This window comes from Lolium perenne, chromosome 5 (assembly GCF_019359855.2).
Source record: "Lolium perenne isolate Kyuss_39 chromosome 5, Kyuss_2.0, whole genome shotgun sequence".
Classification (NCBI taxonomy): Eukaryota; Viridiplantae; Streptophyta; class Magnoliopsida; order Poales; family Poaceae; genus Lolium; species Lolium perenne.
Window position 1 is genome coordinate 133,383,525 of NC_067248.2, and position 11,271 is coordinate 133,394,795.

Genomic DNA, 11,271 nt, shown 5'->3' on the forward strand with positions numbered 1-11,271 from the left:
GAGGCCAGGGTTAACACAACAAGGTAAAAAAGAATTGGTCAGAGACTTAACTAAACGTCAAATTTGGAAACACTATAGAAAATAGTATGCTATAATTAGTAGTGTTACAGTTCAACAAACAATATTGGAGCACATGAAAATAGGTCGGCTTTGTCTGCCATTCACGTCATAGCAGCTACCTTTTTTTTCCTTTGCTTAACTGGGGAGGGTCATTTATTTTTCAAAAAGAATAATCAGGGAGATGCGATGTGATGACTACCTTCTATCATTCTTGTCTATGAAAAGAGTATTGCGATTGCATCATTTTTTTGGTCCTCATATATCTGCATTGTCTTGAATTTATCATCTTTCAGGCAAAGAAACTGATTTTTTTAGAACCATAGATAGCGATGGGCTGACAGAGATAGAGAAATTGATAGAGAGAGAGAGATTCAGCCAGAGAGATGCTTCGCCAAGACCTCCATCGACATCAGTCTCTCCCCCGCATGCCTCCCCCAAGCTACGCGCTCCACCACCCAACGGGCAACGGCCAGCGCGTCTACCAGGCCAACGAGATCATCGCTGCCTCCAACAACAGCATCAACCGCAGATCAGCAGGTGTCTGTCTGCACGCAACCCTCGGGTGCTAAGTTTCCTAACTTTTCCTGTGTGCATTTTTACTGCAAAACCTTACCATTTTGAGCATCCATAAACCTTGTTATAGGTAGATACCATGGCCTTTCCAATTAAAAGTTCCTAGAGTGTGAGAGCCTGAGGTTCTAAGACAATATATTATAGTGGATGCAATACTATTTAAGCGCGCTGGTGTGTGGGATAGATTATATATGTGAAGGCAGATATTGCTAACTTCTTCAATTTCCTGCCTTGAAAGAGGTTTTCTTTATACAAAAGATACTACAAAGATGTTATAACATGGTACGTGGGATAGATTATATATGTGCATGAGCTCCACAGTTGATTGTGGCCTTTCCATCATACATGGCATTTCATATATCCTTGCAGTTACAGAGTTAAGGAATTAATTCAAGAAGGTTTCAACCAGCAAAATAAAGATAAATTTAGAAATAGAATGAATGTCTTTTCATTATTTCAAGTAACTTGAAATGTATGCATAAATCCGTTGGTGCAGAGGATGGATGATAACACATGGGTGGATGCCCTGTCGAATTTCATGCATGCATCCATCTCCAATCCATGGCAGTCCATGGGTGTTGCCGCCGACGGTGCAACTTACCGGCGACGGTACAGCTGCCATCGCATGCATCTCCATCTCCTCATCGATGATAGAGGTGAAAGGCTGGGATGCAGCCATGTTGGTTCATTGATATAGCAGTCTTGCTTGTGAGCCATATCTCGTTAGTATTTTCCTAGGTTTCCACGAGTCAGAAATTTTTGTTTCCTGTAATACGAAGGTCCGCCTTGATTGTTGATCCCGAGGTGGAAGAAGATTTACCATAGGGTGTCTTGTGAAATTACATTTTCCGTATTCATATTGGCTTGAACCATATGAGAGATTGGCACCTGGTTAGAAATCTATCAAAGAGAGATGCCTCACAAAATTCCTGTACGGACTGTCTGTGAAAACATGCTTTCAGAATAGATTAGGACAAATGTCATGTTTCAGCTACTTCATTGGAATAAAAAGTAGCAGCTGGCAGTTCTCAAGTACCTTATGTTTTGAGCTTGACTTGCTCACAAAATTGAGGTTCCTTTCATACGCTAAGCTTGCGTTATTTGTTTTCTTTTCTACCTCTTGCGAAATTCTTCTTTGCTGCAAATATTGGCACTGCCTCCCCATTTGCCAGGTACAGCTCTAGGCCAATTCTCCTATATTCTATTCACATGAGTGATTTCAACAATATTAAGATCTCATATGCATGTTTGATGGATCATAATAGCAGCCCCTTGCTTCTTTATTTCAGGTTCAAGCTGAGTTATAGTATATGTTATATTGGCTGAGTATAACGAAGTGCTTTCCACGAGAAAACTCAAGGGGTGGGAGGGCTAGCATACTAATAGCACAGCGTGTGGACTAATCTATCGTTTATTTGGACACAAATTAGCTAGAAAGATAAGAGTACTAATACATATTCTAGCCTCTAAATTTCGAAGTGTCAGACCAAGTTTTATCATATATGAAGATTTGCCAAAGAAGTGTCAGACCAAGTTTTATCATATATGAAGGTATGCCAAAGAAGTGTCATACCCAGTTGTATACATGCAAGTGAGTTATTTACTGACCTTGTGCATTTCTCTTGATCATTCCGATATTCTTTAAATGGTAGAAAAGGTGTTACCACCTGTAGTGCCACATTTGGCACCAACAACCAATGTCTTGGGTGTCGTTTTGAACTCTTCAAAAAAAAGGGTACAAAACTTGGTGTTCTAGCTGTGGACTGTGGTGATCTAGACGTGCTGGTGTACATTGTATACTATACAGGATCTGTAAAGTCTAGCATACAATCCTTTTTCTCCTACTACTGATTTGATTGTTGTATTTCTATCTCTGTACCTTACATAAACCTGAAACTGACCGTAACTTGCCATCTGCACAAGAAAAATGGAATTGTAATCATTTTCGGTTTGCCAGGGGTTGAAAGTGATTCTAGATAATGCGGAAAGTGTAATAATTTTTGTTTTACTCATTCTTTTCTCTTCTGTTCTGAAATTTGGATTGTGATATGTAAGCTAATGCTGTTATTTTGGCAACATGTTAAGGTGGTAAAATGGACATGGCATTAACAATAGATGTCCGGGTACCAAACTATGATCCGCGATCATTTAGTTTCCGAGATGCGTGGCACCTGGAGTTTTAGTTTATTAATTTTTAACACCCCTGTAGTTCTTCCTGGTCTCTCCTTTTGATCCAGTCAGCAGCGCAATGTCCCCCTGATGATCTCCCCTCCACGAAGAAGGGAAGCTGGCTATTAATGTGTTCCTTTTAAAAATAGAATAAAAAACACTACTGTATTGAGGAGCACTATAATCTGCATGTAGCTATTTACTTCACTTGAAACATTTTCTTTATTTCAGGAGTCAGGGCACGGTGCGATCTGATATGAAAAATTCCTTGTATGGTTTTTTAATCTTGTTTTTTGGATTTATATTAATTGTTCAAATAAGTTCTTCATTTGTGTGTGTATGGTTTAAAAATGCAATTGAAATAATTAGGTTGATGTTCCAAGAATATTTTTAAAAATGATGTAATTATTATCCTAGATAGTTCTTATCCATGCTTCACCCGCACGTGCATGTGATGGTCATAGCAAAACTCAAAAATGATGTAATTATTATCCTAGATAGTTCTTATACATGTCTCAAGTGCAAATTTGAAAAAAAGGCTTGTAAGACAACACAATGGCTTTGTTTTCATCTGTTTGCCTACTATGGATGTCGCTACTCTGCTTTGTTGCTCCGTATAATGACATAAATCAGCCTTGTTAGAAACAATATCATAGGTTAAGGACATAATCTTTGTATTTTTTTGTGAAGAATACTCGAGATTTTATTACTCTACCATAGAATTACAATCAGCTAGCACTAGGTGTGATATAGTATCTGGAGTGTAACGTACCCAAGTACTTCCTCCAGTTCTATCCAAATTTACTAAACTATGAGCAACCCTATTTTACTTTTGAGTAACCTTGACGCATCTTGCTTCACGAATATTAATCAACCGCTTAACTTTCTCGAAAAGATGACCATACGCCGATTTGTTGCGGTTATCCTTTCTCACAACCGACACCACCAATGCATAATCGGTTTGAATGATGATTGGTTCCTCCGACCACTTATGAGCTAGAACTAAACCCTCCATCATCGTACTTACTTATGCTTCCATGGCATCATTGCAATGTTGCAGGCAACGTTGAGCTGAGAAGATAATTGATCCATTTGAGTCTCTCAGTACCATACCTGTACTAGCCCTTCCTTCCTCATCAAAAGAATCATAATCTTTGTATTTTAACCACACTTTTGATTTGTTTATGTGTGTTGTCGTTCGTCCGTGGCAACGCACGGGCATTTTTACTAGTAACCTAAAATGTGTCTAGCTGAGTCTACCAATTTTGATCTCACGCGATGGTGACTTCTAGTGTGTGGTTTGTCGTCGTCGTCTTCCCAAGCTCACCAATTGGTTGCAGGACCTCATTCTCTCCTAGCACGCCCACAATGTCCAAGCATTTTCCGCCCATATGGCACCAACTACCAGAAAAATCAGCTAATTTTAAGAACTCACACATACATATACTTCTCCCTTCAGCGGTTCAGCCATAAATACTTAAATTAGACAATTTATAAGCTAAAATGTGTCTAGGTTCACTTAACTTGGCGACGAGACAAGAAGCCCGTGGTGTCACATTGGTTGTGTCACTGAGTCGTGGAAAACAAGAGTCCGCATAGTGGAAAAAAATGAGAGGAAAAGTAAGAACATGACACTAGTTTGAAAAATGCGTGGACATTGTGGCCATGCCCGGAGACAGTGAGTCGTTGTTTTCACCCTGGGACATGACATTTGTGTGGAAGATGCTCGACCATGCCATTCTTCATTGCAGAGTGGTCCTTTGGAGATTACAGAGATTATTCGCATTTATCATAGTATCAAGGCATGAACAATGATTAATAAGAAATAGTTGTTGTATTAGTTCATTGAACCGGTACGAGAAAACAAACAGGAAGGCGATCAGGACGCGGCTCTAAAACCCATCTAGGGTTTCGTCCTTCTCACCGGTGACGCTGCCGGTCCGCCCCGCCTCCGGTGGCCTTGAGGCCTCGGAGGTGTGGCGGATCGCGGCCTCTCGCCGACGGTAAGGTTTCAGTTCTTCGTTTAGTTTGTTTTCGGTGTGTTCTTCGGGATGGTGAGGCGGCGGCTACTTCCTGAAGTCAGAATAAGGTCCTTCCCTTTCTATCCTCGCTCCGGTAGTGCATCTAGCGCCATTGGAGGGTGCGTGGAGTTGTGTGTCCAGCGGATCTCCCGTGATCCGGTCGTCTTTCGTGTTCGATTGTGTAGTTTCAGGTCAGTATCTTCCGATCTATGGTTGTCATCTTTGGCGATGGTTGCTACTCTGGTGCACTGGTCCTTTGGGGCCTTAGCACGACGACTTTCCGTTTGTCTACTACAACAAGCTCTACTACGACAAACTTTGCCTGGCTCCGTTGATGGAGGGGCGAGGACGGTGGCGCGCCTTCGGCTCGTGCTAGTGTCTGTAGTCGTCGCTAGGTGGTCCAATGATCTATTTGTAATTTTTATTACTTTTAGACATCTTTGTACTACTTTTTATGATTATTAGTAGATCGGTGGAATTTTCGCAAAAAAAACAATGATTAATAAGAACATCTTATCTTAATCTTACCATGTAATTTAGACATAGCAGTAAAATATGATGTAGAATGAAATATTTTTTAGTCTTATCTAGTAAGGAGATATCCCTAAATATGTGGTGAGAGAGGTTGTTGCTAAGAGTTCATCTCTTACCTACTCCTCCCATTCCATAAAACAAGGCAAATACAAGTTAATATTCTCTAAGTTTGATTAAGTTCAGAGAACAAAATATGAATATCTAGATTACCGAACGTATATGCATTTCCTTAGTGCATTTATCAACTATTATGAATATTTTTATTTTCGTGAATATCTTTAATCAAACTTAGTATGCTTTCATTTTTGAAATATACGCCTTGTTTTGTTTGGAATAGAGGTAGTGAGAGAAGACAAACCTCTTTTCTATTTCTCTCTCTTCCACATCATAAATTATAATAGATGACATTGTTAAGATGTAATCATTAATTGTACATGCCCCCCCCCAGAGCTCGAATAAGTCTTTTCTTCATGATAATAGGAGCAATTCATTGGTCCGAACAAAACTGGAGAAGAGAAAACCAACACTAGTCAATGAAAACCCACGTGATAGTTGGACTACCAAGAGCACGATCTCTCTATGATAGCCGGAAAATTTTATTTACATATACGTGGGCGTCTCTAGACGTTCAATCATGCTCTGAGATTCTTATTTTTCTAAACGGCACTTCATTACTAAAAAGTTTTAAGCATTACACCTGGTATCCTCATAGGTAAGATACATACAGCCACAAAAATAAAACCGAGAGAACTAAACATTCATTACAAAGAGAGAATCCAACTAAGGAGGCGAAGGACCAATCCTGAGATTATGCTGCCATCCGTATTGGATAATAAAATCTCTCGACGTGTCCTCTAACTGTGTAGATACCTCCATAAAAAGGTTGCAATCATCCGTACGCTGGAGCGACGACCATGAACAGGTGCACCGGTAGATAACCTGCATGAGAGAAGCATTTTTCATTAAAAAACTTATCATTTTAGCCAAAGCGACTAAATAACGGTGATTGTTCCTACCCTAGCTAATAAGTGTTTTAAACCTACGATCCACCCTGTTAAGCCAATTGCCAAAAATATTGACGACACTAGGTGGTGGGTATAAGGTATAACCTATTTGGATGATTGACCATAAGAATAAGTGTTTAATTGTCTCATCTTGATGACAAAAAACACACTTTTTACTCATTTGCCAATTGCGTTTAGCAAGGTTGTCCTTAGTAAGTCGGCGAAGATACCATGCAAATATTTTTGTTTTTAGTGGTATCTTCATCTTCCAAATAAGTATATTATTAACTACCGGCTGACTAGGCTGAACCAAAGCCCTATACATGGAGTCCACCGAGAATTTACCATTCTCGTTTAGATTCCAAGGGAACTCATATGACCCTTGCGATAGATGACAAAATCTAACCGCAATAGAAGTGCATTCCAAGATGCAAGCCTAGGCCCGACGAGATCTCTTCTGAACGTCACGGCTAGTGGGAAAGACTCCATCACCTTTGCCAGGGTACCCCTTTGTGACGCACAATGTTTTATAAAGATGGATATTGTTCCGGGAGAGTGGTGTTCCCAAGCCACCTATCCTCCCAGAACCTAATCTGAGATCCATCTTTAATAGAGAAAAAATCAAATGGGAAGAATAACTTGTTCGTCGCCATAAGTCCAGTCCAAAAGTGAGAGTCCCCGGGTTTCCAATAGACCTTGGATATCGCTTTTAAGCCAACATAATTCCTCTTTAAAATGGTTTGCCACGCCCCATATGTCTTCGGTGAGTAGCTTAGCCAACCATTTACCGAGCAGAGCCCTCTTCTTAACCTCAAGGTCATGAACACCAAGCCCTCTTTGGTCTTTAGGCCGACACACAATACTCCACTTAGTGAGCTAGGTATTTCTTCTTTTCGCTATCCCCTTGCCAAAAGAATATTGACCGTAGATTATCCAAATGATGCAAGATACATTTAAGTAATTGAAAAAAGGATATTATATACAGTACCATATTGGTTAATACTGGGTTTATGAGAACGAGTCTTCCGCCTAAGGATTGTAATTTGCCTTTCTAGCTGCTTAAACGTTTTTTGTAGCCTCTCCTCGACGTGTCTCCATTGTAGCTAATTGGAAACTGGCTCCACCCACAACCGAAAACATTAGCATATAGTTTTTCCTCGCCTTGGGCCTCACCGAAACAGAACAATTCACTCCTATGAAAATTTATCTTTAGACCTGATAGTTCCTAGAAAGCTGATAATATTAATTTCAGATTTCTTACCTTTTCAATGTCATGTTCCATAATTTATTTTGCATCATCAGCGTATTGAAGAATCGACAACCCACCATCAACAAGTTGGGGGACTACTCGTTCAAATTGTCCATCAACTTTAGCGTGTACTATTAAAATAGCAAGCATATAGGCCACTATGTTGAATAACATGAGATATAATGGGTCGCCTTGCCTCAAAACTTCTTTCATCTGAAAGTATTGGCCGACGTCATTATTGACCTTGATGGCTACACTTTCTCCGAAAACAAATTTACAAATTAGAGCACGACACTCATCAGAGAAACTTTTTATTCTGAGATTTTGTTAAAGGAAAGACCACATAATTTTGTCAAAAGTCTTTTCAAAGTCAATCTTTAGAATAATGCCACTCATCTTTTTACGATGTAACTCATGAACCATTTCATCCAAGGTAACAACTTCATCTAGAATATATTTTCCTTGCATGAAAGCGGTCTGAGTAGGAGGAACAATATGATCGGCTACAGAATTAAGCCTAATAATACTGACTTTGGTGAAGATTTTAAAACAAACGTTTAAAAGATAGAAAACATCCTGTGTTATATCCCTTTTGTGTCAGTAAGCCCCTCCCCTTTTATAGTATACCTCACATTCTTACAATGCATTATCACCTCTGAGTTGACTTTTCTTTTAACGGTGGAAAAGATAATAATTGAAAGTTAAGTCCCAACGTCAAAGACCGTCAACACCAAGATGCATTTCGAGCGATGGATTTTCAAAAGCCTTGATCGATAGAATTACAGAAGATTTTCGTAAAAAGGGTAAGGCTTTGCCATTGAGATGAAAGTATTGGTATGTTTTTAGGTTCTACTTATAAAAAAATATGTTTATATTCTAAGTGATTGTGTTAGAATCATATATGTCATTAGTGTTTCAAGGCTATTTTGGCCTTTGCAACATTTTTTGAAGTTTGCCCTACCTCAAATTATTTTCATCCTTCGCCATGGAGAATGGTGATTGCTGGAGGAGCACATGGATGGGGTGACGGTGGAGTACATGTTGCTGCCCGTGGAGATGGTGGCATTGTGTCGGCGGCGGTCAGGGTGGGGCTGGGATAGGGATTGGGGAGTCTTGACCGTGGGATGGGTGGCACGTTAGTTTCCTCGGTGCATGGTAGGCATGGCATTAGGAGAGCGGAGGTAAAGCCCATCATCTGCTTCGGATAGAACAAAGTGCAAATGTATAGGGGTTAGAAATACAACGTCTAGGTTGATAGTGTAAAAGAGCGCAACACGAATCAAACCATGATAGCCTTTGGATAAAAAAGTGACACCCACATCTTTGAAGAAAAACTACTGTCCCCTTTTGGTTGTGAGCGGGAAATTAAAGAAGTTATGCTCTCCCTTCCATCTAATAAAGCCCTCGGTCCGAAAGGTTCCATCTTGCACTTCTTCAAATCATGTTGCCATACAATTACATCAGATATCACTGCGATAAATGTTCTTTCTTCGATATAGCTTGCATGCATGCATTGTCCGTGGCTTTATGATTACTTTAAGATTGGCATATCATGTAGTCTCCCCTCTTGTTGTGAGGTAAGTTTATGCCACTTTGCATGCAAATTGTACTGTGCCTCCACACCGTTAGCTCTCTCTCTCTCTCTCTCTCTCTCTCTCTCTCTCTCTGTCATTCATTAGTATATCTAGTTAATTTGCAATCTTAGATTTGAAAGATTGTATGTTTCATACTAAACAACAAATTAACAATATGTTGAAACATGTATATTTATCTGTCGTAAAAATCAATTTTCATAAAATTGAGATTTTCTTCTGAAAAAGCAAAGGACAAGGAACAACATTACAAGCAGATTTTGGAATGTAAGTCTCGTTCCTTACTCTTCCAGTACCTTGGGATACCAATCCATTACAGAAAACTTCCTAGTTTGAGTGGAAGAATAGATTCGCTAGGAAGTTAGGATGTTGGCAAAGCAACTTGTTTTCTTAGGAAGACCTACTTGTGTTGATTAATTCAGTATTTACTAGCCTACTTATATACATGTTTCCTTTTCTTGAAATACCCAAAGAATTTATTAAGAGTGTCACTTGGAATGCTTTGTGAAGGAGCCAAGAATTTATTAAGGCATGCGATTTCCTAGTTCGTGCGAAGATTCCATCTTAGGTGGTTGGGTGTAAACCGATCAGGTCGGACTTTTCTCGTACCATATACTTTACAATATATTTTTCTTGGATTCGTATCGGAGCGGATATTGATCGGTTTTGGATTCAAATGCAGATATAACGGGACCGGAAACAGAAATAGTCGGAGGTAGATATTTGTAGTTCTTGAAAATCATGAGAGAGATTTAAACTTTTAGTCGAGCCGTGTGTAGTTAAGAAAAAAGAGGCACAATGCGACTAAAATTCAATAATTGATAAAAGTTTAGAGCTAAATATGCTTGCCAAATGAATTTGATAACTCAATGACTAGTAACCTTGCAAGATTAGCCTTGGATATTGACTAAAGAATTGGATTATCTGGTTTCAAACCTTTAGATTATCTTAATTAAATTTCCGATAATTCATATCCGCATGCTATTTTGTATACCATATCCTTATCCGTTGGACTCTTTAAAATCGGATCTGGATATCTTAAAACGGATTCGGCACCGATTTTGCTGCGGAAATTATCTTATCCATTTACACCTGTAAGCATGAAATTTGTGTCCCAGCTCAATGAGAAGTGGGTTGGTCCCGTGACCAAAGACTTGGCATCCTTTGAACTTTGTGTCCTAACCTTGTCCGAATACGTAGGATAGCGCCAATATGGCAATATCCAAATCTTGGTATTTATACTCATCACTTCTTTTCTCTAGATTTTTGACGTACTTGCAATCAAGATATATATGTATATAATTACTCTCCCTTTCTCTACCTTCTTTACGATAATTGCAATCTACTTTTCTGCAAGATATATGTGTGTATAATTACATCCATAAGGTGTTTTAGGCAACCGCAAATAACAAGTACTATCTCCGTTTCAAGAAATAAGGCGTCCTCAATTTACGTGCTTTTTATTTGACTAAAAAATATTTCAAATAGATAAAAATTATTCGTATGAAATTAGTATCATTAAAAAGTGTTTTTCAATACGAATCCAATTATACTAATTACATATCATATAATTAAGATTTTGTTGCGAGATTTTTATGACCAAAGTTCATCTTTAAATACGCGTGCGACTTATTCCTTATAACGGAGGTAGTATTAAACTTTCCAGATTCCGCCTAAGTATATAGGTTGTCTTTCAGATAATCCGTCTTTTTTCGTAAAAGCATCTCCAGAGGCCTGGCCAAAAAAACAGATGTGGACCATTTTAGACCACATGAACATGAGGACACCAAATACCTGACTGAGCGGTCCAACGTATATAGATTAAGTTGTGTGAACCGACCCATTATAGGTCTAAATTTGGGCTAGAAATGTGGTTACAAGGATACGACGTGAACGACTCGGCTGTTTGCATGTGTTCGCAGTGGAACCGGGACCGCAAGTCAGTGCCTCAATAAACTAGCTATGCAGTTTTTATTTTATTTGACCAAATTTCTTCTTCTTTTATGTACAGAGTTTAACCTAAACTAAGACAAACTGTATCTAGTCGCCGTCGCACACCTACTATGGCC